Below are 25,943 nucleotides of genomic sequence, written 5' to 3' on the forward strand. Positions count from 1 at the left end.
ATGAGAAAGCTTCACACGATGAGCGTGATTTGCGAGAAAACACCAAACTATCCCCCCAAAATAACCTCGGAGAGGCAGAGCGACACCCCCGCCGTGTTGCCGGGGTGGCCGCCGCCCTTTTCCTCACCTAATCCCCGCCTCAGTCCGGGGATCCCGGCCCTACCACACGCCAAGGTACCTCCACAAGCCGGGCTTGCCCGCCAGCTCCCGGGATGCGGAGCGCCGGGAGACGGCGGCGCCCTCGGAGAGCGTCTCCCGGGGGGATTTGTGGAGAGGCAGCGCGCTGGTGCCCGCTCCGTGCTCCTGTATTTCCAAAGGGATGGAAAACAAACAAACGAAAAAACAATTTGCAGGTTAAAAAGAAAAAAATGAAATGAAATGAAATCCGGATAGACTGAGTGAAGCGGAGGGAGGAGCTCTGCGGCGAGAGGAGGCAGCCGGGGCGTCCCCGCAGCGGGAGATGCGGCGGGGCTGAGCCCGGAGGGGATGCATCGGGGCTGGGAGGGCACCGAGATGCCGCCGCAGAACCCCCGTGGCACGGCCGTGCCTCCCGCCCTTCCTTGCCCTCCCCTCCTCCGGGGCTCCCCGGAAACGCCGCTCGGGATTTGGCCGCAGCTGCTGCAGCAGGGTGTTGCTGGCCGCCCCTAAATCACATTCCTCAGTTCCCTCCCAAAGCGAGGGCAGAAGGGGGTTTGTCTGGAGGTGGGTGAAAGAACCCCCGCGTCTTCTAAAAGGAACAGGTGCTTTCTCAGGAAGGCATTTCTCAGAACCCAGAAATCAGCAGTCCCTTCACTCTTAGGGCTACCTTTCCATCCAGGTTTTAGCGAACAGGCACCACTTATTTTGTAGTTTTATTGGAGTTCTTGCCAAACCTAGGCTGCTCAGTGGGCTTAGCACATTCCCAGAAGCAGCGTCACAGATCTTGCCCTGTCCAATCTGTGTGACCAACTACAGCCAAAGATCATCCTACAGCCTGCAGATGGGTTTGCCAGGGACATGAGCTCTGGAATCACAGCGAGACACTCCAGCTGCTCTGCCACCATTTGCTCATTGTTCTAGGATTCAGAGTCACATAATGTAAAAACCCAAATGCACCTCTGATTCTTTTTCTCACAAAGATCTTGAAGAATTACAGCATCTTCATTTTTGGATAAAGGAGAACAAGAAACCAGCTGCAGCGTTGTGAACCATCTGTAAGCATCTTTTCATAATCATTTTGGGAGTGGAGGCAATTTTCTCTTTTTGATGACAACACATTATTAAAGCTGATTTAATGATGATCTTGGGAGATCAGTTCAGTTATTTCTAGCACATGAAGACAAAGCCTTTCATCCCTCCTGATTGCCTGACTGTTGCATGTAATTTATTTCTTTTGTATTATTTCCATTCATGTGGCGTATTTTTCTTATCCCATCCAAATGTATTCAAGGCCCTTGGTCCAACTGACTGCATTGGTAAGTCACCTGAATCTCCTCAGGTGTCCATTTAAAATGACAAGTGAGCTGGATTGCTTACCCCACAGAAAAACATTATTTTTATACAATCAAATGTGAACATTTTGAAATAGAAAGTAAGATGTCAACCAGTCCTACACGAGTGACTAAAATTTAATGTTTGCAAAGACAGCAAACCTCCCTTCTATATAATCTACTTCTATAAAAACAGACATACAAGATTGTTTTCTTTCTGCATCATTTCCAAGAGATGGGCAGTTGCCCAAGCTGCTGTTGTGACTGTTATAGCCAGGCTAAAATCATGATGGCAGCATAAGTGATATGGGCTAAAAAATCCCCCAGCTGGTTCAAAGTCCAGGACCCTGCTCCAAAATCAGATGGACTAGAAACAAGATTCCCCTCCAGGCATGCCCAGTGGCTGTGTTTCATTGGTTCTTCTGCTTCAACCCACGGGACTCACCTTAGATCCACTACTTTAATTTCTTGTTTTCCTAAACCTTCTCCTTTGGCTTTTCTTCAGTTTCTTCATCAGCCTGGTCCACCCTTTTATGGTTCTTTTCTCCTGATCCTCCATCCCTTCCCCACTCCCAAGGCATAGATTAAGCTGGGTGCCATTTCTCCAGCCTGCAGCACACACACCTCTCCTCTCCATCCTTTTCCTTGCTGCAGCACCTTTTCCTTCTCTGCCTTCAAATATCCTTGTTCAAATGCACTTACTGTAACTAACTGTATTGATTTGTTTTGCTTGGACAGTATCTACCCCAGGTGTCCATTTAAAAATGACAAATGAGCTGGATTGCCAACAGTCTCAAGGAAAATTTTACTGCATTTTCTGCCATTGAGCATGAATATGTGGAGTAAAAATACAATGACTGATATTGGCAGATTATTATTGAATACCAGTGTCTATAATCAATAGCAAGTCTCTAGAAACAAAAACATAATGGATACAAATAAAGTATTTGTTAGAGACACATTCTGCAATGCATTTATGGTATTGTGTTTGCACAGGACCCACGGCAGATACTGCCCCATTTCCCTACGGAGTGACAGCAGCAACATCAGGAGAGGGGATGGATGATTACACATTCCAAGACACCATGGAACTGCATCTGTTCCTTGTGTAATGCTGGAATATCAAGAGGCCTCCAAATATCCTCTGACAAGACAGCAAAGGGTGAAATGGGGAGAAATCTTTATGTAAAAAATGGAGCTAAGGAGACACAGGTGGCTGCAAGAAGAGAAGTTTGCTTTCTTGCATGGTACTTTTTCAGTTCATAGGAATAAGACCCATCCCTCATTTCTGTGCATTCTTTGCAAGGTCCAGTAAACAGGGAAGCTTCTCCTCTTCATCCTATGCTTTTTACACCATTTGTGTTGCCTTTTGCACAGCCTTTTCCACTATTTGTGTTGTCAGCAGGTTGGTGTGATGCCCTTCCACTCAGCTCATCACTTCCATCAATCTTCCTGGATACTTTCCTCCTGGCACTTTTCCTCAGTGTTGACAAAGAGCCTTCATTCACAATTTCTGCTCCCAAAGACTTCCTACCTCCATGTTCACCTCTTCACCTCAGGATCAACTGTGACAAATGGCAATGCAGGCAGAGCTCTAAAGAATGTGGAGCCCTCTGGGCCAGCATGAGTCAGGACATTACAATTAGGCCTTTTTTGTGACTAACATGTTATTCCAAGGCAAAAAGCACTTCTTCTACTTGGTTCAGACAAACATTCTATATATTGTGCATCCAAAGCATTGCAACAAAGCTGGTGAAGGGTCTGGAGCACAGGTCCTGCGAAGAGCAGCTGAGGAAGCTGGGGTTGTTTAACCTGGAGAAAAAGAGGATGAGACCTTATCACTCTCTAGAACTACCTGAAAGGAGGGTGTAGCCCTCCTTCTCCTTAGGAACAAGTGATAGGACAAGAGGAAATGATCTCAAGTTGTGCCAGGGCAGGTTTAGATAGGATAACTGGAAAAATTCCTTCATTGAAATGGCTGTCAAGCGTTGGAACAAGCTGCACAGGGTTGAGTCACCATCCCTGGAGGTATTTAAAAACCTGTATATGTGGTGCTTAGGGACATGGTTTAGTGGTGGATGTGGCAGTGCTGGGTTAACAGTAGGACCCAAAGATATTAAAGGTGTTTCCAACCTGAGTGATTCTATGATTATAGCAGCATACTATGTGAATTGTCAAATTCAGGAAGATAGCTCTCCATGCTTTCAAGCAAGGAAGTCACAAACCACATGTGGACCCTACATTTAGAAAAATGTTAAATGCAATTCTTTTCAGAGATCATGAATGCACTTTTTTTGTTCTATGCCTTTGCAAAACTGATTTTTAATAGTCTTAAAGCATCTGCTGCCCTACAGTTTTCTGTCATTACTGACAAACACCACCACCACATCCCCATAACACCACCACCACATCCCCATAAAGACCCTATAATGTAAATTCATAGCTATGGCATGAGAAATTCAGTGTGTGTAGTGCTCATACATTCTCAGAAATTGCTCATGAGATATTCTCATTGTTTTGAGTAATGGCTGGATACAGACATTGCCTTGTCTCTCTCAGTGTTTCACTGATGGCTTCTTTGAAATACCTTAGAGACCTATTTGTTAGTTTATGCTTTTATTCCTTTACTGGAGCACTAAAGCTAATGATGCATCTCAGATTTAGTTTCTGAATCTTCTGCCTCATGCATATGACTCTGTACTGTAGGAACACTTTTCTGGTCCACATCATCTTGGAAGGCCTTGAAACAAATAAAAATTTCATTCTGAGGCTGAAGCAAAATATTTTCTAATTTATTTATTTCCCTTCCTGAGGGCGTATAGCTTTATACCCTTGCCTCTCTTGTCCTAAGAATCAAGAGCTGCTTCAATCAATCAAAACCCCTCAGGAACAGCCTTCATCACATGGTTATGAGCCAGCACAAGTTGTAGGCACGTAATTAGGGCAGCAGATTGCTGGGGCAGCAGAAAAAGACAGTCCCTTTGTCTATTTTGCTATGCCCGAGTTTTAGCAAGCCAAACGAGCTGCCGTGGCAGGAGAGGGTGTGTGCCAGCCCCGCTGTGCTGCTGAAAGGATTGGTGCTTTCCAGGAGTAACAGTGCCTGCTCCCATCCCTTTCCTCCCTGCCCCTCAGCTGCAAACCAAGCTCCTGGAGCTTGCCAGCAAACTCCTCCCGTTTCTATTTAGCCACTCCCATTCCTTTTTAGCCATGCCTGCGAATGTATATGTTATGTCCCAACTGATATATCCCACTGTCATAACATCAGACACAGGAATCTGACCAAAACCCACCATTCTCTTGCAAGAAATTCACTATTGGACTCAAAGACATGCACCACCTCCAGTGAATGGGCATAAATTTACAGATACTACTCCTTAGGGTTTAATCCTTTAAAAATTGCTGTGTGAAAAACTGCTCAACACGAAGATTTCTGCGCAGCTGACAACTCTAAACAAATGTTTCACTTTCCATGGCCCAGAAGTAATTGCTGACAAATTGCTAGAGAAGAGATATTTTCAAAAAGTATGAAGCAGTCCTTGTAGCAATATTTCTGTCATGTTTTTGTGCTCTTCCAGGAATGGATCAAATCAGCTGAATTATTCTAAAATTCCTACATTAAATCCTTCCCATTGCAGCTCCATACAGGTCAGGTTATCTCTTTGAGTAGATCTGTGAATAAAAAAAGTTCTATTACACCTCTTTCCAAGTTCACCTGCCAGTACTGTTATTCACTTGTTGCTTTGTTTCCCTAACTCTGAGCTAATATATCAAGTTCTTTTTTCACTTTCCATTCACCAACATTAAACTGCAGTTGTGCAGATTTTCTTCACAGGCTCAGAAATGCAACTATAGCCATTAAAGTCAGTTGTACAGAACAAGAAGCCTGTGGGAGAAAACAAGCAGCACACAGAAGAGTAGAATGATCCCTATAATAGTGATTCTAACAACCATTCCTAATTTGCAGACTCACCCTTGTGTAGTTCCTGCTCGAAAATAGCCTGCACTAAGCAGCTTGTTTTCTCACTAACTGAACAAATACAGAGACACTTAATTAAATGCCTGGTATTATTCCAACAGATTGAAAAGCTTTTTCTTATCCAGTGGGGGGGAAGAGAACCTCTTGCTAAATGCATTGCAAGGCTGGGTTTGGTGGAGGGCATGAAGTGCGCGTTGATTGGGATGTTCCTACAGCCTTGACTGTGTTTCACTATCTTCATTCACTTTTGCAGCCACAAGTACAATATCACCTCTCGACCTCATGGTAGTAATAGTAAATAATGCACCTGACATGAAAAATACGTCCAGTTTTTGGTATATCTGTGAATTTTCCTTCTTTTTTTTCATTCCTTTTCTCTCCATTCTAGTGCCTTGAGTGTTTATGACCTGCAGAAGGGCATATCCCACAGATCATTTTAGCATTGACTGATGGCTTTGTGAACCTTCAAGGGAGTGCCTCAGGTGGGTTTGTGCCTTGACTCAGCCCTGGGTGAAAGTGAGTGCCAGAAACAATCTGACATGTACATGACAGAGGTCCTGCCTCCAACTCCAGTCTGTTATGGTGGTCCTGAGCAGTCAGCCCTGCCTGCCAGGATTCGTTGTGCATGCACAGTAAAGTCAGACACATTAAAGGCAGCTGCTGTGTTGGCCAGCCCCTCATGAGTGTCCTGTCTCTGTCAAACACTGAAGTTACTTGCTTGGCCATATCACTCCTAGAAGCACAAAATAAGAAGGGTGATAATTTCATATGGATGCTTTGAAAGTTGGTGCTGTTTGCTCAGGTGTTTTTTTTTCTTTGCCTCTCCCAGTGAGATTTCCTAATGGTATCCTGTCCCACCATTCTTCCTCCAAAGCCAAATGCACTGTTTGGCCCCTCAGCATGGCAGTCATCCTGCACCATCTTACCTGTCTTGCTTTGCTCCTCACTCAGGCTTCTTCTCACCGGTTTTGCTGTTCTGGTTTTCCTTCTTGAATGACTCACACATGTAAGACCTCTCTCCAAAGTGTTCCTACCTAGCAGTGGTAGCAGATTCCTTTAAATAAAGGAATCAAAATTATCTCCTTAAAAAGCATATGCATACACTGAATAATCTGAGCCAGCAGACAGGGCACCCTCCTCTGATCTTCCCCCAGTCATGGTCTGTCCAGAGAGGTCTCTGAGGGAGGGATTATCTCTGAAGTGGCAGGGGAATGGTGCCAAGAACAGTGGAGCCCTCATTTGGCCAGCGTACAGGATAGAACTGTGACAAAATGCATTAATAACCCTAAACCTGAAACGGGGCTCCATGAAACCAAACATGCTCTTAGTCCAGCTGACTTTGATTAAGATCCATGAGCACAAAAGCTGATCTCCCTGGGGTCACTTCACATCAGTGCAAACAATTATGACCCACAGGGAAACAAATCACTTCTCTATGGTTTCCAATCTATTTTATTTGCCAAGAACAGATTAGTTTCATTTGGCACTCTATATATACAGCTTTTTACATAAACCTGTATATGCAAGGTTTTACATGGGAGAGGCTGCCAGACAGGCATTTTCATTTTGACTTCTATCTGCTGAGCAAGGTTAGCTGTATTTTGGGAGTGTGTCTCTGCATACTTTAACACTTTGTATTTTTCAGTTTTTTTCTCTTTTTTTCACACAGTAATTTAACCCCACTTTCCAAGACTAAAAGAAAAGAACCAACAGATGTTTGAGATCAGACAGAAGGTGGATGTGCCTTCTTTTTAAGCATCAGTAGGAGCAGATGTTGATGAGAAGGCTGTTGAGACAGGGCTACCACAAGTGGATAATTCCTCTGAAATACCCTCTCAATTGCTGCCATCTCAGGCCTTAGAGACTCCTTGAGCCAGATGTTATATCTGGTCTAATAGCACCTCACAGACCTCTCTGCCTCTGAATATATTTGATGGCTTTTTGAGCAAATGCTTGTGCAGCAGGCGAATCCACAAGGTGCCTGGCTGTTTCTTAAAGGTTCAAATGGAGCTTGAATGCCAGAAAGGATCTGGTTTAAACAGCCTGGCTCTCTCAGCAAGGTCTAGACTTGCACAGAGAAACGTGTCCAAAAATTTATTTCTTTAAATTATCTGAGACTTGCTTAATTCTTTCATAAATGTAGATGCTTATCCATTTTTATAACTGTTGGGGGTTTTTTGGGGGTATATTTATGTTTGCCTACTGCTTATGATAGGGTTATTAGTTTTAGTGTAGAGATGAAAAATGAAAATATGAATTGCTGTAACATCACTGCTTTAAATTCTTAAGTCTGTTTGTGAAAGCCCAAGTAAGACTAGAAAAGTCTGTACACTAATAATTTGATATTGAGCTTTAAACCCCACTCATGGATTATCTGAAGGAGCCTGGTCAGAGAACACCAGACTCCAACAGCATCACAGAAAATCTCAGTGTGTGTATGTGGCCTTTGCTGTGTGTGAAATGTCTTTTCATGAGGTGTATACAGCAGCAAAAAGAGCTTAATTGGAGTGTGATGGGCTACAGAGGCTTTTTGCTGGCTCCCTGCACAAGCTGGATTTCATCAGTACTAAATTGTCTCATAATCAGCTTGATTACATGGATTGCTTTTACAGCCATACCTGGGCAGAGCTTTCTGACCCAAATGTGAATTTCAAACTTCACATCTTTTTGGGAGTCTGACTGTCAGCACTCACCCTGGGCCTGGTCTGTGACCCACATGCCACCTCCTGCAGGTCCCTCTGACCACTCCTTCATGTTTCTAGCAGACTTTAATTTACACAAGGTATAACTTTACTAGAGTTTTGGACAATAAAACACATGAAAAAACCGTGTGAATTAGGGGCTCTCAGGGTCAGAATTTAACAACCAACAAGAGTTAAAGTCTCAGCCTATACACTCTGAGAAACAAAAGACTCACATTTGCATTAAATTATATACATTTGTATGACTCTGCACAGACTTTTAGAACAACCTGATCTTATGAGGAAATTGCATCTGTTCCTGAGCACAGTTACAAGAAAAATCTAGCAAGAGAGCTAGACTGTTAGTGCCACCTCATCCTAGTAGCAAACCAAAAAAATAAAGTGAAAGAAAGTTCAAACATTCAAGCAAACCCACAATGTTTCCATTCTGGTCTCCTTCAGAAAAGAGGCTTGCTGCTGTCACCTGGGAAGGGTGAAATATTAAGAAACATGACACCTACTGCTGTCATGTGTGCCCGCAGTGATCATCCACATTTATGCCACCATTCACTGAAGGTGACAGACTGGAAACTAAGGAACTGCTCAAATGAGAAGTGCTCTCCTGAATTGCCAGACTCCCAGTGAAATACATTGAGTCAGACTCAGAGGCAGCTTGCAGAAATGAGGCCAGTGGGAGCTCTCCATTTCTGATACAGTACACACGTTTATTGAAGAAGCAAGTGGGAATAGAAGTAGTACAGCATGCCCAGGGCAAAGAAAAGCATGTTTGTGCTCAGCACATCAGACAGATCACCAAATAATTGTTCTGAGAAGATCTGACCTCTGTAGTGCTGCCAAGGGCATGGAAACATGGTATTATGAGAAGCAGCTCTCATTAAGCACCTCATATTTCTATAAGACGAAAATGACAGAAAATGCACAGCAAATTTGTTGTTCTCAGTTCTTTCAGCTGTTTGCACTCCACTTCCCAACACCTGTCTCATCCCTTTTACCTAGAGACATCCCAACACACTTTCCAAGTCACTAGCAATTTTGCCTCATTTAGATAGGGGTACATGAAACAGAAAACCCAGACATGAAAGAATGTAATATTTTCTAAAACTTCTGTTAGAGTTGTTTACAGTTACCCCTGTTTTCCAGAGCAAATGCAGTTGATTTCTAGGAGCTGACAGCCCACTGACAAGCTGGTCCATTGAGACCATGGGATATTCATTCTTTTGAAGTTGAATTCTCTATTGATTCAATTCTACTGATTCTATTGCATTTTGTAGTCATAAATTTTACAAAGCTAAACTTCACAGACAAAATTCTCCCATTCTTTGCAGATTTTTTTTCATACACACAAGGTAACAGTGTGAACTTAGCTTATACAACAAATTCATATAATTCTCTTTCTTTACTGATAGTTAAATTTGCTTCTGGATACATTCTCTCCCTAAGGCTGGAAATGAGACACAAAAGAAGACTCTCATGTATTTGTCTTTTCACTTGTAATAAAAATTACATTGAGGTCTCTTCATAAAATGACAATTTCATTACTGACTACTGCTTTCTGCAGAGATTTTTAAAATCCTCTTCACCTAAAAGTATTTTTAAAAATCAGTCTGCTGCTAGGAGGTGAAAATTTCTCAATAGGATTGGCATTTTTTCATCAAAATTTTCATTCCAAATCAAAAATATCCTTTACAGCAAAAATGACATTAAATCAGCCCACAGAAACAATGGTGAAAATGCAAGAATGGGCTGAGTTCAACAGGAAAGATTGAAAGTGCTTTCCCAGCCTGCCCTTCCCAATAGTTAGTTGCCTGTTGGTCCCAACGTTGTTGTGGGAAATGGAATGTGTCCATGTCAATCCTCACTGAAAGAGACAATGACTGGGTCTGGGTGTCTCATGCTGTGGAAGAGAGCTTTTAACAGACATTATTTTTGGCAAAAAGGATAAAACACCTGCCAGCTGCTTAGCTTCAAAGGATAATTTTCCTTTGCCAGTTCCCAAAAAATTCCTTGATACCCATTTGGGGGAAAGGAGGACAAGCTGCCATTACATGAATGGAACAAGGTGGTTCTCTGTGACACAAAGTTTGGCTCTTCCCTCCTGGAGACAAGGAGGAACTAAGATTTACCCCTCTCTATTTTCCTCTCTGTTTTCTGTGGCTGTAATTTCTGAGGAGGATATCATGGAGTTGTCTGTTTGGAGGCACTTCTCTGCCTCCATGCACAATCTAGAGAGCCACAGGGACTAGTTGATGGCTGTGCTCTCCATCAGGAGATAAATGTGTGGGAGATACCTATTTTCTCTGCTAGGTCTGGACTTCTACTCTTAACCACCAACTGAGTAAGGACAGCAAAGGTTCCACCACAGTATCTTGTCTCTGGATACAGGTAGCAAGGAAATAGCTATGGCAAAACCTCATTTCCTTCCCAGGGTTTGTGGTCGAGGCTCTTGGGTTAGACTGGTTTTGTCAGCTAATCCCACCCTGAAAGGCAATAGAATGTGGTCTGAGCAAAGAGGAAAAAACACCTATTTTAAAAAAAGTGAACAAGATTTTGTCTCCTAAAAAATACAAGCATTTCTTCCCAGGGTCTCTTTATGAATGCATTAGCTTTATATCTAGACCTTCAGTACGAGAGTACATGCAGCCAGGACAGAGCTGTGCCACTCTGAATACCTGGGGGATCAGTTATTTCATAGTCTTCATGATTCAGAAGAAGAGTTTTAAAATGGCAGCTCCAGCTTGCTTAGAATACTGTCAAGCTATCCACAACACTGCCTGCGTGGTGACCTGACAGGCTGGAGATGGAAATGGGGGGGAAAAAAAGTTAATGCATTCAAGAGGGGAAGAACAAACACAGGTAGGATGGTGAGACAAGCTAAGAAACACAAAGATTTTGCTTTTTTCCAGGTAGTTTCCTTGCTGGTTTTAGAATGTTATAAGATGTTTGGGTCAGTTTGAAAAAAACCAAATTTCTTTACTTATTCCCAACAGATGAAAGATCTCCCACATCTTGCATGGAACCATCGGTGGGCTCTAATTCACCTGGTGAAACCTGCTCTCAGATGCACAAATACTGAGAAACTCATGAGACCATATTCACATACAAAAAGGATCCCAGAACATTTTCCCACAGCTCTTGCAAGATTCTGTTCATTTCATGCCAGTGGCACTTTAAAATATAAAACCTACCCCTTCTAGGAAGAAAGAGAAGATTTAGATCAGAGCAGGGCCTGTTATGCAATACAACATTGCATTAGCACAGACACAACCACTTAAGGTTTGGCAGTCTGTGATTAATACCAATCTTAGTCCACCTCCCAAGAAAGATATTTTCCACTGCACATGCTGTGGATTGCTCTTCTCATTCTAGGCTCTCAGAAGTAGTAAACAAATAGGAATGAAGCCAGAAGGGGAAGAAAGGTCACAGTTTTTCCCTATTTTTGCACAGACCAATTCTATGGGATTAGGTAACTTCCTGATATCCTTTAATTTGGTGTCTTTTTTACAGTTTTGAGAGTAGCACTGTGACACATTTGAAACATCCATTCTTTCATGCCCAGCTGGCTTAGTCACCATAATAACTTTGTTCCACTGAGGTGCAGTAAAAATATATAAAAGCTGCAATTTCTCTGATTACACACCCCTACTGTGAAAATAGCAAAAAGACCAAAGTCTTCTGTAGGGGGAAAAAAAAAGCAGCTAAATTTTAAATTTTCTGTATTGCTGCTGCTCACTGAAATTTCCTTCTGACAGCAGTTCAATGGTAACAGAATTGAGCAATGTGCTCCACAGGAAAAGATAACAAAGAATCGATGTCTAAACAATTTCAGGATCATCTCTGAATTTGATGTCCAGCAGATTAGTTTATATCATAATGGTTCCTCAGTCCTATTTTAAGCATCTTAGAGAAGGACACTTTGTAACACAGTTAAAATGTTTCCTTATCGACAGAAATCAATATCCAACAAGGCAGCAATCGCCTCTCCCAAATTTTGTTAATGCTCACTATGGGAGCACTCAAAATATTAATCCCAGCGAACCCACTGCAAAATTGAGCAAGTTTTAAATAATCCAGAATGGTAAAATAAGTTTCTAACAATTCTTTGAGAGAAAATAAGATTACCTCTTCCTGGGAAGAGCCTGGGAAAAGTAGATTGCTGGTTCTTCCTTCCTTCCTTCACACAGGCTAACTAGTTCTGGGTGGCTGTGCCTGTTTGACTTGGTCTTGAGACAAGGCAACTCTCAACACCTCTTGGAAATATAAGAGAATAGTTCATATATATCTCATACATTTATGCACACATACACACACATTCATTCTTATAAGTATACATATATATATATATATATATATATATATATATGTATATATCTATTCTTCACAGACATATATATATATATATTCCTGTGTGCATTGGGTATCCTCACATGTGTTTTTGGAGTAGGGCTCCTAGGACAGTGGTGTGCTTGATTCCATGCATGGCACATAACTCTTCATTGGAGTGCCTGGACATATTGACACATTAACAGTACAGCTACAGACACCTTAAATGATGGCCAATACCAAGAAGCAGACATTGAAAGCTGAGTATTGCACACGGCTCTCTTGGGTTGAATCATCTTTGACTTGATTTCATGCTTCATTATACTCATTCTTCGTAACATTTTGCTAAAGTCCACTTTGCTTCTACTTAAAACTTTCTGATTCTTCCATTAGTGACCCTCATCAGCTGGATTTTTTAATTCAGAGCAGCTCCAGCTACCTCTGTTACACTCTGCAGATCTGCATTCCAACTCACCTCTATTCTCATGTCCCTGGGGTTCATTCAATGCACTCCTCTTGCCCATCTATCCATAAGGGTAGCTAGACCTACAACACCCTACTGCAGTTGTGTTCCTACCTTCCTTGCATCCCATACAGCAAAACACAATGTGTTTAGCTATTTGGAAAAATCCTCCCTCTCTTTTCCTAATGCACCTGAGTGGGGCACCAGCTGACTGTCAGACAGTTTCCCAGTCTCAGCAAAAGCCAAAACAGGAAAGAAAAATGAAGGCCAACTGGAAGAGAGGGATCTGGTCTGAGCCAAGCATAAAGAAGCTCACAACAGCTTGAAAAAGAAATGGAAGAAATTATCTGCTTTGTTGATGTAACAGGCCAAAAACTATTCATCTTGCATGGCCTTTGCACAGCAAAATGTTCACAAGGGGAATGCTTCTCATCCCTCTCCCTCTCTAAACTGGAATGGTTGGGGCATTCTCCTGCAAACATTGCAGAAATAAAAATGGGATTGTCCTGTTCATATCAGCCAAGTACATTTTTATCTGTGGTGGCAGAAAAAATTAAGTGTTGGAAAAAGTATTGCATAAACTGCAACTCAGGGGGCTTCACAATCACTCTTGTTTATTGCAGATTGTTCTAAAGGATCCAGTGGATCACTGGAATCACTGATGGAATGCGGAATAAAAGAGATGATTGTGTCACATGCTTGAGAGATAAAAGGTACATAGATTTACCTACTTGATGTTCCAGGACAGGCACTGAGAAATTTTGTACTGCCTAATTTAGAAACAGACTCTGATCTTTTTTTTCAATTGTAAGGGTGATTAAATTTCTGAGCTAATTAAACTGCATAGTAATTACCTTGCTTGTTTTAATGTGTCCTCTAAAAATGGTACCATTGTTATTTGTTATACTGGTGAGTGCTTATAAAATGCTTCTCTTTTTTGCTGCTGCTGTTCAGAGGGAATTCCTGCGGGTTCCAACACTTGCATCCTTTGCTGCTCAGACCCATTTCTGCTGGGAGCCAGATGACCCTGAGCAACAGAGAAGCCACAAGCACTACACAGGAATGGAGAAACTCCCAGAAAACCTGAAGAGAAGGAAGTTACTGACCAAATAAAATTCTCCTGTTGAGTTGGTGAATCTGGAAACAGCAAGAGAAGAGTATTGTCTCCGTGAGGAGGCAACTGTACGTGTCCTGGTGGAAGGTCAGCCTGTGCCCTTGGCTGCCTGGCCCATGGAGCTGCAGGGCTCATCTGGGGCTGTTTGGATGGCTCCACTGGCTGTCACACCCTGTGCCTGGAGCAGGTGTCTCAGCAAGGAGGACCCTGGCTTGTCCCTGTCCTCCCCCTTGCCATCTTTGGCCCAGCTGATGACCACAGTGCTGGGCAGGCAAAGGGGAAGAACACCAGCCACTTCCAGTGGTCACCCCCTGTCTCCTCTCACAGGGAAGTGAGTAAGAGTGTTTTCACACTCTCCCCTGCTTATATCTTTGCTTGCATTTCCTCTGCAAGTCATCCCACACAAAACCAACTCTTCCTCAGGCAACACCACCCTGCTTTCAGTGGGAGTTCAAGTGGAAATGGAGTAACAATCCACATTTGGGTTATAGCTGTGGGAAAACAACTTCATCCTCACAAGAGTTTGGTTATAACCACATTTTCATATTGGCAAGCTATTTAAAGCATAAAAGAAAATATCTCTCTTCTGCTCAGCTGTGGTATCTTAGGCTGTGTTCCAGCCTGATAAAGACTCTGTATTTTTCCATTAATTAAGATGCTTTAATTAACTGGGACAGCTAATTTGAATTAGCTCTAGGAATAGGTATAGCCCTCAAGAGAGAAAAGAACAATGGCTGCAGTTAATTCAGAATAGATGAGGGAAAGCTCTGCTTTAGGAGAGGCATTCAACCCTATAGACTAAGGCATCACTGGATGCACAGCTGGTCATTTAAATGCACCAGGTTTTTTGAGGGTTTTTTGGTTTGGGTTTTTTTTTTGTTTGTTTGGTTTTGGGTTGGTTTTTTGCTTGTTTGTTTTTTTGCTTGAGTTTTTGTTTTATTTGGTTGTTTGTTTATTTGTTTTTGTTTTGTTTTGTTTTGTTTTGTTTTACAGGCAGTGCTGGTTTGTCCTTTCAGGAGTTACAGTCACTGGGGTTTTTCCCCCATGATGTGATCACAGTTAGGTTTTCACCTGGACAAAAAAGATAGTTTTGATAACCCTGTATTGCCTTCACATGACACGAGAACTAGAAAGAATGCCTAGGCTGCGTCTTTCCAGTGCTGGCACACTGCATTTACCCCAGCCCTGAGGCATGAACAGTTCTTTCCATTAATGCCTTTCTTTCACCACACTGAGGGACCTCGTGTGAAAAAACAACACTTTGATGGCACATACTGGGCTCACCCAGCTTGTTAAAGGAGGGAGCAGGAGTGGAAGATGAGATCAGAAGCCTCTGATGGAGCAGGAGATCCAGGGCTAATTCCATAGATGACTCCTGATTCAGAATGGGAAAAGGGCCTTTCCAAAGAGGCAAGCTGGACTAGGCATGCAGAAAACAGTCAGAGGTATTTGCTTTCTTGCTTGCACAAGCACACTTCTCTTGGGAACAGAGGTGAGAGGGGAAAACAAAGTGCAACTTTTGATCAGCCATTGTGATTATTCGAGCAATAGCTTTGCATTTTAAACTCCCTGGCGTGTTTATCACTGCAGGAAGAACTTGTTCTGCAGAACAGGTAGGTCTGTCTGCAGGTGCAGACAAATCTATAGATGAGTGCTCTCTACACTGAAACACACCAGTAGGCTGGCCTGTAGAAGGGTTTTGATGCTAGATACTACAAAGAAAGTGTTCACTCTAGAGTGAAATGTTCCAGCTAACCAAAAACTGCCACAGCCGGGATAGAGTCCTTATAACTGGCAGAGGTGTGCAGATAACAGTGGTCTCCAAGCCCAACAAAAACCCCACTATTTTAGAAATAGCAGCAACTTTTCCTCCTTGCACAAACAGCTGCAGTTGAACTTTGTTGAAAAGGCCACAGCATACTTGCTTTTTTCCCCACCCTGACATAAATCCTTCACATCAGATATGGTGCAGGATCTCAAGCCAATGACTTAGATTTCTTGAGACTATGATTCTTTTTTTCCCTTGGAAATACCACTTTGAGCTCAACAAACACATCACCCTGTCCTAACAGCAGCATAGATTCTGCAGGACACACATGTAAAACATAAGACAGCAGATTTAAATCTTTTTAAATGTTTCTGCAGATCAGTTGATCCAGTTTTCTCCAGGGAGCACATCAGAACAAGAATATGAAAATATGCTTGCAAAAATCTCCATGGGGTAACCACCCTAGATTCAAATAAGGGCATTGAATTCCCCACTTTTCACCCTGTAACATATTGTAAACTCCTATTAACCCTAAATGAGGTACCTCACCCACTACCTGAAGGACCCCAAAGAGCTGGCCAGCATCAACATGAGATGGCAGTTTTCAACAGATTTTCCAGTTCATCATTTTCCCAGAAAACCTGGATTTGTTTGGATGTTTCTTTGCTAATGGGGGGTGGCATTTTTAGCTCTTTTGTTTAAAAATAGTAATCTATTTTAAAAACCTGATTGCTACTAAATACACCAGGAAGGCTCCTTCAAGTAAACAATTAAACAATTACAATGGAATATATTAAAATAAGGTTTCAGTGATATGATGGGATTGATTTAAGAGGGTTACAGGAAGCTGGAGCCCGCTGTTCTGTGACAAATGATTTCCCTGAGAAAACTCAGTAAGGGAAACATAATCACATAATGGAATTGATCTTGAAATATCACTAGCTCCTGGGTTTGGAAATCAGCAGCCCCCAGTGACCTTGTATTTAACATCTTTATTCATGAACTAGGAAGAGAAAAGGTAAACACATAAAGGATAAACCAGTAGACAAGAAGGGCAATGTCAGACTTGTTTAGCCCATGGGGAACTCAAATGGAAAGAGATCTGATTAGGGAAGTGAATTGGGATGTTACAGGCTACCTCAGAAAACAAGTCTAATGAGCCATTTAAGGGCAGGACAGAATGGAGACCTGCAGAAAGATAGAAGCAAGGCAAGCAGAAGGCAAAACAGAACTTATTGAAGTGAACTGGGGTTACTTACTTACAGAAGTACACTTGGCACCCATCTGACCCTAAGAGCTCTAGAAGCCCTTTGCTTCTCAACCCTGATGCACTCAAACATCTGCCCTGATCACCAAAGCAGAAAAATCAAGAGTGAAAGTGCAAACCATGCTTTACCACCCCCTTCATCTTCAAAAATTTTGTTGCTTATGGCACACCATCACAGGCTGTCCCCTGAAGCACTGGTAACACCAGTTAGCCTTTGGGACAACTCTCATGTGGCAGGCAGGTAGGAAAATCTGCTTTTCTCCATGAAAACCAGTGTACTTGGGGCCCAAGAGACTGGCAGTGGCTGTGGCTCCAGGAGGGGTATATTTCATTCATGAGTGAACATGAGGACCAGGAAATGCCAGGAGCCTGTTCCCTAGGACACAGAAAATTGTGCCCACAAGATGAGCAAAACCAGGAAGGCTACGTGGTGGAAACCTCAGGCTTGAGGTTTCCATAGCCAAAACTGAAGGGGCAGCTCTTGCACTCCAAGCAACTACAAAATCTTTGTTCAGTGCTAATAAGAGGGTGTTCATCAGGATGTGGGCTGGAGAAAGCACCAACTTCTCCCATGTAAGGCAAAATGAGGAGATGGTCAAAGAGCCTTCTCAAGCAGCATATTTTCAGCTTTCCATCTGCATCCCTGCCTCCCTGTGCAAAAGCGCTGCTGGCAAACAAATGTAGACCAGGTTTAGTGGTACTCACGGTTTTCCAGCATCCTCCTCACTGGAGGATGGGGAGAAGCTGCTGTCCCAGCTACGTACAGCCGGTAGGAAAATCCAGAGACGGACACAAGGAGTGATGGCTGCCCGATTTGGCTTTTCCTGCCGACGGTGCCCAGCCTTGTCTCCTCGTATTCCCCGTGGAGCGAGAGTGGCACCTGGTGGTCACATCGGCCTCGCACTAGCCAGGCGATAATACTTTTTTTTTTACTTTTTTTTTTGAGTGCTCGGTAGAGTGAAAATGACAGAGGAGCACTTGGTATAAAGCAGTCGTGATTAACTAGATCAGTGACAACCTCTGGCTGCAATTAGTCCTGTAACTCATTATTTTCCAACGCCCCTTTTCATTCAAGTAGGGCCAATTCATAACTGTTTTTGCAACACACCCTCCCTGCACAAGCCTCCCTGCCCGCTCATAATGCTCCTGTGAGTGTAAAGGAAGAAATGAGGACCTGTCCTAGCTTGCTGAAAGCATGTTTTTCTCTCTTTTTTTTTTTTCTGGCTTAAAAAAAAAAATCAGGGCTTTCTATGCAGGCAGGAATAAAATAAGTGTGTTTCTAATCAACTACCAAATGCACATCCCTAGAGATGCTCAGGGCCACATGTGCCTTGGAAGAAAATATTGTTATTCTCCTTCTGTCTGTCATTGAGACATTCTGTGCCTCGGCAGGACATGACTTCTGTATATCCCTGCACTCTGCAAACCCCGTGAATAATAGATGTGCTCTGAGGCAGAACTTCTGCCAAGGCTGCTCCTGACATCGTTAACTTGTCTGGCAAGCTGAATTTTTGGTGCAGAAGAGCTCTTTCTGAGATATGAACAGAAAAACAAGCCCATACAAAGCACTGAATCTAAGACAACCTGTTTACATTGAATTCAGATCTTGTGGCTGAGTGATTTTTGTATGACTGAAGGGTGAGTGCTTCATTAGAAATCAGATTCTGGTGGATTGTCTGTCTCTTTACTTCTGACAAACAAACTCCTTTTGGAAGTTTTTATGTAGCTGGGCCCCTCTCTCTCTCCTGGGCAGTGTTTTTGCTGTCTAAGAGCAGCTTACTCAAACTGCTGCCTCTCCCTGCTTGAGACTTATTTTTTCCCCAGCTGCACCTTTCCTAGAATTCACAGGAACACATAGTCTCAGAGATTGGTACTGGTCTGCAGGCTTGGTAGGAGCTGCCCAATGTGTTCAGCAGTCACCAGGATGGGCAGTGAAGGATGCACATACTGGTGTGGGCACACAGTGTGACAGCATGAGCTGCACTTCCTTAGGAAAACAGACTCCAAGGCTTGGGACTGCATGAAACAAAATCCATCTCTCCATAGCTGTTGTTCTGCAAAGAAATTATAACATCAAAAATGAGGCAATTCTACAGCAACTGCCACAGCACGGAAGCTGCCAGGGCTGGCTTTCCTTTGTGCCAGGGTCACCTTCCCAAGCACCATAACTGCACTCAGAGAGGGATATCCACCTGTCTGGCACTGCTCCAGCACAGGCAGCAACCAGAGAAAAGGTGACTTTATGTGAACACTGCTATCCATTTTAATGAAAAGTGGGCAGCCTGAGGATGACTTTTTTAACATGAAAGACCTTCAAGGTAACAGAAATGGTACATGATGTATCTCAGATGAATCCCAGAGGGTTCTTCTGGTGAAGAAAACAACAAAGTGCCAGCACCCTTCCCATCAGCAAGTTTTTTCTCCTGTTCTACTCCAGGGGTTGCATCCCTGATGCAAGGGCAGAGGTTGTGGAAGAAAAAGCAAAATTAGAGGAGAGAGGCAAAGTGCTCCATCAGTGGGAACAAGTGCTAAGAACACAGTCATTAAAAGGCAACAATGTAGAAGTGCAAGATGAAAAGAAAAACAGCTTTGAGAGATAAAGGATTTACTCTTTCTTGTTTCTTCTTGACATGTGCCCGCAGATGGCAGAGGAGCATTGATATTCTTGCCCCAACATCTCCAGAGATACAGAGCTTCCTGCTGTCTTCCATTCTTGGTTTTGCCCTGTATCATCATCATCATCAAATCATAGAATGGTTTGGGTTGGAGAAGACCTAAAAGATCCTTTAGTTCCAATCCCCTGTCATAAGCAGGGACACCTTCCTCTACACCAGGTTGCTCCAAGCCCCATCCAACCTGGCATTGAACAATCCCAGGGATGGGGCATCCACAACTCCTCTAAGCAACCTGTTCCAATGCCTCACCACCCTGGTAAAGAATTTCTTACAAATTTCTGATCTAAACCTAACTCTAACCAACCTAACTCTAACCCCCTCGTCCTGTCACTACATGCCCTTGGTATAAAGTTTCTCTCCATCTTTCTTGTCAACTCTCTTCAGGTACTGGAAGACCACAATAAGGTCACCCCAGACTATTCTCATCTCCAGGCTGAACAATCCCAATTCTTTTAGCGTTTTCTCATACAAGAGGTGCTTTGTTCCTCTAATCATCTTAGTGGTTCTTCTCTGGACTTTCTCCAACAAGTGAGGAAGGGAGGAAAATACTCTCAACCCCCTAAGCCCAGTCAAGTTCTGTGCAACTGAGCTGGACCAGGTCTTGTCACTGGTTCAAAGATCTGCTTACACAGAGGAGCAGAGCAAAGGCAAGCCACAGTGTGAGCTCAAACTGCTGTTGTCCCACCAATGCAATGCTCAGGGTCAACCTCTTTTTCTGACACACAGGGATTTTTCTGGTTTAGCTTATGTCGTGCTAAAATTGTCAGTCTAAAACAAATGAAAAAACAGTGCTGCATTTATTCCACAACAAAAGCATCCACACAGGCCACCACCCCAGCAGAAGGACTGAATTGGATTTACCAGTAATTGTTACATTTCTGCCCAGAATCACTCGGTGGGGATCTGTACTGTGTTTTGTGAGGTCTGTGCAGAACTAGAAGGAACAGTACAACCAGGGCCTGTTTTGACATCCATGTCACATGCTCCTGCAACTGTTCTAGCACTGCTCTTACAAACAGGGAAATACTACTGCCTTTCTCCCTCCCAATATCTCATAGTTGCCCTCAGAGTTCAAGAAGCCCAGTGATGTTGCTTCTGGGAAAGGGTGTGGCTATGAGACACATTCCTGCATCGTGGCTGGAGCCATGTGATGTCTTCTGCAAGCTTAAGGTTTGCAGCACAGAAATGGTTACAGACATGGCAGTACAAAAGCAGAAGTACCAACTTTGTGCGAAATACACTGCAGGGTTCAACTGAAAAGCCATAGGGTTAATACAGGACTGGAAAGCACCATCTGGAAGAGAATAAAAGGAGAAATAAACAAGAGTGCCCTCAACCTACAGAAGGTAAAAGGATGGGAATAAAGCGAATGAACATTAACCTATAAATAATACTAAGTATTAAAGATAATTTTAAAAAAACAAAACCATAAGCACATTGTAAAAATAGCAAAGCTGCCAAAAGACAGCAGGATACAGCCTTTTCATCTGCTGGTCTGAATTTGATAGTCATAACTTTCATGGGAAAAAAGGCTCAAGTACTTGACAGACTTGAGAGAAAACCTGTTTGGTATTTGGTGAGAAACAAGTCCCTGCCAGAAGCAGATGGCAATGTGAACTGCTCCTCTGGAAGGAGCAATCACTTCTGTGGTGGGAGAAGATAATGCACCCTGAGACAAGAGGACACAGAAACATCACACTGACAAATCCTCTTGACACAGCAAACTAAGAGATTTCATTATCAAGAGATTGAGAAAATCTCCTGTAACCATTTGTGTCGTATCAGTAGAGAACTGCAATCATTCAGTAGAGCTTTACAATGAGGGAAGTTAAACACTAGGTCCTAGGAAAAAAAGACAGATTTGGAATGTACTTCCACAAAGATGATCAGGGTCAACCTCTTTTTCTGACACACAGGGTTTTTTCTTTTGTTCCCACTTTTAAGTTGTTCCCACTGTACACTCATACACAAGATAAAAACACTGCATGCCAGGTACAGTCTCTGCAGTACAACACGGCATTTTTCCTTTGAAACAGCATTTTTCCTTTGAAACAATCTTTCCAAACAATTTGGAAAGATTTATTAACCATTTGCTGAAGTCATATATGCAAGTACCTGTAGACCTCGGATGGCACTGACCACGCAGTGACATCTCAGAACCACACAGAGTGTGCAGCAGCCAGGGAGAGCTCAGGGCTGCCCCAGGATAGGCCCAAAACTCACACTGGCATTGGGCAGAAGCAAAAAAAAAAAATAAAAGGCAGGTGGATACATGCACAGACCTGGCCATTTTAATGGTTCCTCTCCTGAATGACTGCACTATTTGTGGAAACATGTGAGAACAGAATTGCAAAATGAATGATGGATAATCCTCCTGGGTGTCAGTGGGGCCAAGCCACAAGTGCCTTGGGTTAGTGGCTATTTTGTCAAGCAAGGAAGGGAAAGAGGCTGAGTTTCTGCAGGACAGCATGGTCCCCATATTGTAGGGAAGGAACAAGCACAGCAACATCATGACACCTTGTAAAATCATTTGCATTCATTTGCATGAACATGAAATCTCTGTAGACCCCCAGACCTTGCACACTGTATTAAGAAGCTACCACCAGCTGTAACCATCTTGCAGCAAAAAGCTATCATTTTGATGAAATACTAATTGCAGAGCACATCCTACTAGGGCTCCTCAGAGAGGAGTGGAAAGCTGTGGGGAGGACTGCACACGCAGCTCATTTGCATCAGTTGTCCTTATTATTCCTCCAGGTTCTCTTTTCTTTCTTCAATATCAATTATAGCTCATGCTGTGACAACCATGGGGTGTAAAGGCAGTGATGGGGAGGCACGTTGAGTGACTGGAAGACATTTCAGGAGGTTGACTTACCCTACTGCATCTCATTTTTTTCCCCTAATTCCTTATTTTTTCCTAATTTCCTTTTTCTCCCTCCTATAACACAGGAGATGCTCAGGAATATATTGCATCTAGGCAAAAAACCTGATGGAAACAAATTCCTGCTTTCTTTGCATAAATAACCCTGTTGACAGACAAAGCACAAATAGCTGTGGCTATCCAGAGCTTTCGCCCATGTTTGGGAAGGTCCCAAACGGGAGGCGTACTCCTGACTGCTTACTCTGCGCAGGTTTTGTAGCGACATGCAAGGGAAAACAATGCTTCCAAACTGTTTGGGGCTTCAAACAGGTTAACACAGGTCTCATGTCAGCTGCTCTAGAGATCACTTAGAACTGACTAACTCAAAAAAAAGCCCCCAGGATTTTATTTAACACACTCCTCTCTCAGAGAGTTAATTTTCACCTGAAAAGGTCACGAAGCAGCAGAAGTGTGAAATCTGGTAGCACCACCAAAGCCTGCCAGGTTTGTACTCAAATTCCTACAGGAAAGGTCCTCCTCCCTGTTTTTGCTCTTGTAAACTTGGTTTCCAAGCAAGGTCTGCACATAGTGCCCAAGTATTTCCCTATGCACATACAGCCATTTGGTGGTGATTTGGACATACATCAGCAGAAAGACTCGCAAAACTTTCACTCCAGAGCAAATTCACTTCCCTCCCATGCTGCCTTGCCAGCTGGGAAGAAATGGATTTCAGAAGTGCAAACTGATTGAATCCATTTCAGAAAAATAATCACCATAGATCTAAGGTTTACCTAGGTAGTTCAAATATCACCTGAGTTAGCGTCATGTTGTGTCTAGACACCATGCATACCAAAACCACACTCCTGGAAATATTGGCTCATGTTTCTTGGTTAGAGAATAGGCTTGGTATTCAGTACAGACTGCAGAAAATGGAAACCTCAAAAGATTTTAATTTGAAAAGGCCTTTTTGAAGGATTGAATACTTGGAATTGCAAGTGGCAGTGTTTCACACTGATTATCTTTCCATAAATTTCGGGGTAATTTTTCTAGCTGCCTTTGCTAACAGAGGTTTTCCGGTGTACAAACCCAGCCATGATATCAAGGGCTCCATCTCCTCATTTGTCAATCATCTGACTTAGCTCATAACATTGAAGGCTTGATTTGAACAGCATGGAAAAGAACAAAAGCTTTAGGACAAAAGCTTCACCGTGTTCAAAATCTACATGCTTTTTGAATGAAAAAATCATCACAATTGTTGTTGAAACTCTGAGTGTTGATAAAAATAATGGCTTTTTTTGAGCATAATGTCTAAGTTATTGAAACTTAAAAAGTGTTACAAAAGGCTGGTTGGGGTTTTTTTAGAAAGTCATTTTGAGATTAAAGAGTAGCAATTGTTACACGCTTCACTGCAACTCCTATGTAAGTTTTTCCTGTTTAGAAAGAAATGTCCACCTCAGTTCACAAGGGACAGCTCAGATAAAGCCCAAAAGTGTAGTGCAGCAAGCACCCAGGCTGGAAAACCTGTTCACCAGCAGGCTTAGTCCCCTGGGCTTCACAGGCCCCTCTGGAAGCCTCCCTCCTGGGATCCCTGCTGTCTCACAGCCATCCTCTTGACTCTTTCCTTGAGATCAGCAGAAACTTGGATCTCTTTGAAACCCCTGGCTTTCTGGTTGAAATTAGGCAACAGTCCAGAAACTGATGGAAGATGAGAGAGAGAGAGAGAGAGAGAGAGAGAGGGAGAGAGAGAGAGAGACACTTCTCATGGAGTTTGCATGTCCTTAGGGAAAAGGGACTAAAAGCATATACCAGGAGCAGGTTTTCAAAAGACAGGCTTGGCTACCAGTTGTTGTAAAGAGTGGGAGTGAAGGAGTTTTGCTATATATTCCTATGACCTGTGTAATCCTTCTCACTTTACAATACCTGGATCCTACATAAGAAAAATAATCCCTAAAAATAGAAAGATACTAGTCAGGAAGAATCAGAATCACTTTTATCACTTTATGTGCTTCATGATGAATTTGTCTTTCCCAATGCCTGTGTTGGGAAAACTAAAGCAGGGACTTCAATGGAGAACTGAACACATAATTGAAAGAAGGAGCTGCTTTCCCTTCAATATTGCAGGATGGGGATGTGCCCAGAGAGGCCGGGCACTGTGCTGCCAGGATTCTGTGCTAAATCCTGCAGCAGCTGCCTCTGCTCAGGAAGCCAACTTGCACTGAGGGCTACTTTACCTGCATTAATGAGTGGTATCTCACCATTAATGGTTACACTATTGCTAATTACAGCCTTCCATGGCTGTGTTATACATATCTATATACTGCTTCAGCAGACAGCAGTAAGGGCTCCTCCTGTCCCATTCCAGCATTGCTTTTGTCAGGGAAGGAGAGGAGGTGCCTCTGTGCATGGGTGTGCAGCTCTGCCTGCCCACACACCAGCATCTTCTCACCTTTTACCTTTGCACACTCCCATCTTACTCTGCTCTGAGTGCTTCCAGCTGGGAAAAACTGGTCTGCTTTGCTTCTCATGGAATGTATTTACAAACCATCACTGTTTATCTCAGAGGTGGCCAGGATGCTCTTTTCGGTTCCAGGGGCTGCAGGCCCTGCTCACTGACAGCCTATTCCTCCCCACAGAGGATGCTCCTCAGGAAGCAGCTGAGATGCTGGAACAGGCAGGTTCTCCAGGTGTTAGTGCATGCTGTGCCACCTGATCAGGGCCTTCTCTGAGCTGCTCCTTGTGAGCTGAGCTGGACATTTCCTTCTAAACAGAAAAATCTTATGTAGGGATTTTTGAAGCACGTAGCACGTAGCAATTTAGTGATACTCTTTTGTATCAAAATTACATTCATCTAAAAGAGAGAGCCAGCTTTTCGTAAAACTTTTTAAATGATTGGAACCTTCGATATTCTAAAAAAAAAAAAAAGACAAAAAACAAAAACAAAAAAACCAAAACAACGAAAGAAAAAAAAAACAAACACACACACAAAAAAAAGGTGAAAGTTTTCTCCTAGAACTTGGGTTCTTTTCCACGCTGTTCAAACCGAGACTTCAGTGTTACGAGCTAAGCCAGATGAACGAGGAGACTGAACCCCTCACGGCTTGTGCCCCTCATCCCCGCAGCCCTGAGAGCCGCGGGGGCTCCGGCCCAGCGCCGCTGCCGGCACCGGGCTGGATGGATGGATGAATGGACGGATGGATGGACGGATGAAGGGGCGGAGCGCTCCTGTCCGCGTCACGGCCCCGCCGGGAGCCCGCCTGAGGCCTTGCCGGGGCTCTGCAGCCGCCGCTCTGCGTCACGGCCCCGCTCCGCGCCGGCTCCCGGGCGGCGGC

General features: G+C 43.3%; 1 long non-coding RNA gene across 1 annotated transcript; it reads right to left on the reverse strand.

Moving 5' to 3' along the window:
- Window positions 1–2,250: 2,250 nt before the first annotated feature.
- LOC136560106 (uncharacterized) lies at window positions 2,251–17,891 on the reverse strand. Its single transcript, XR_010784083.1, has 2 exons — window positions 17,785–17,891; window positions 2,251–3,281 (listed from the first exon to the last, which is right to left on the reverse strand). It is a non-coding gene; the product is annotated as an uncharacterized lncRNA (long non-coding RNA).
- Window positions 17,892–25,943: the final 8,052 nt, after the last annotated feature.

Source organism: Molothrus aeneus, chromosome 1, assembly GCF_037042795.1.
Source record: "Molothrus aeneus isolate 106 chromosome 1, BPBGC_Maene_1.0, whole genome shotgun sequence".
Classification (NCBI taxonomy): Eukaryota; Metazoa; Chordata; class Aves; order Passeriformes; family Icteridae; genus Molothrus; species Molothrus aeneus.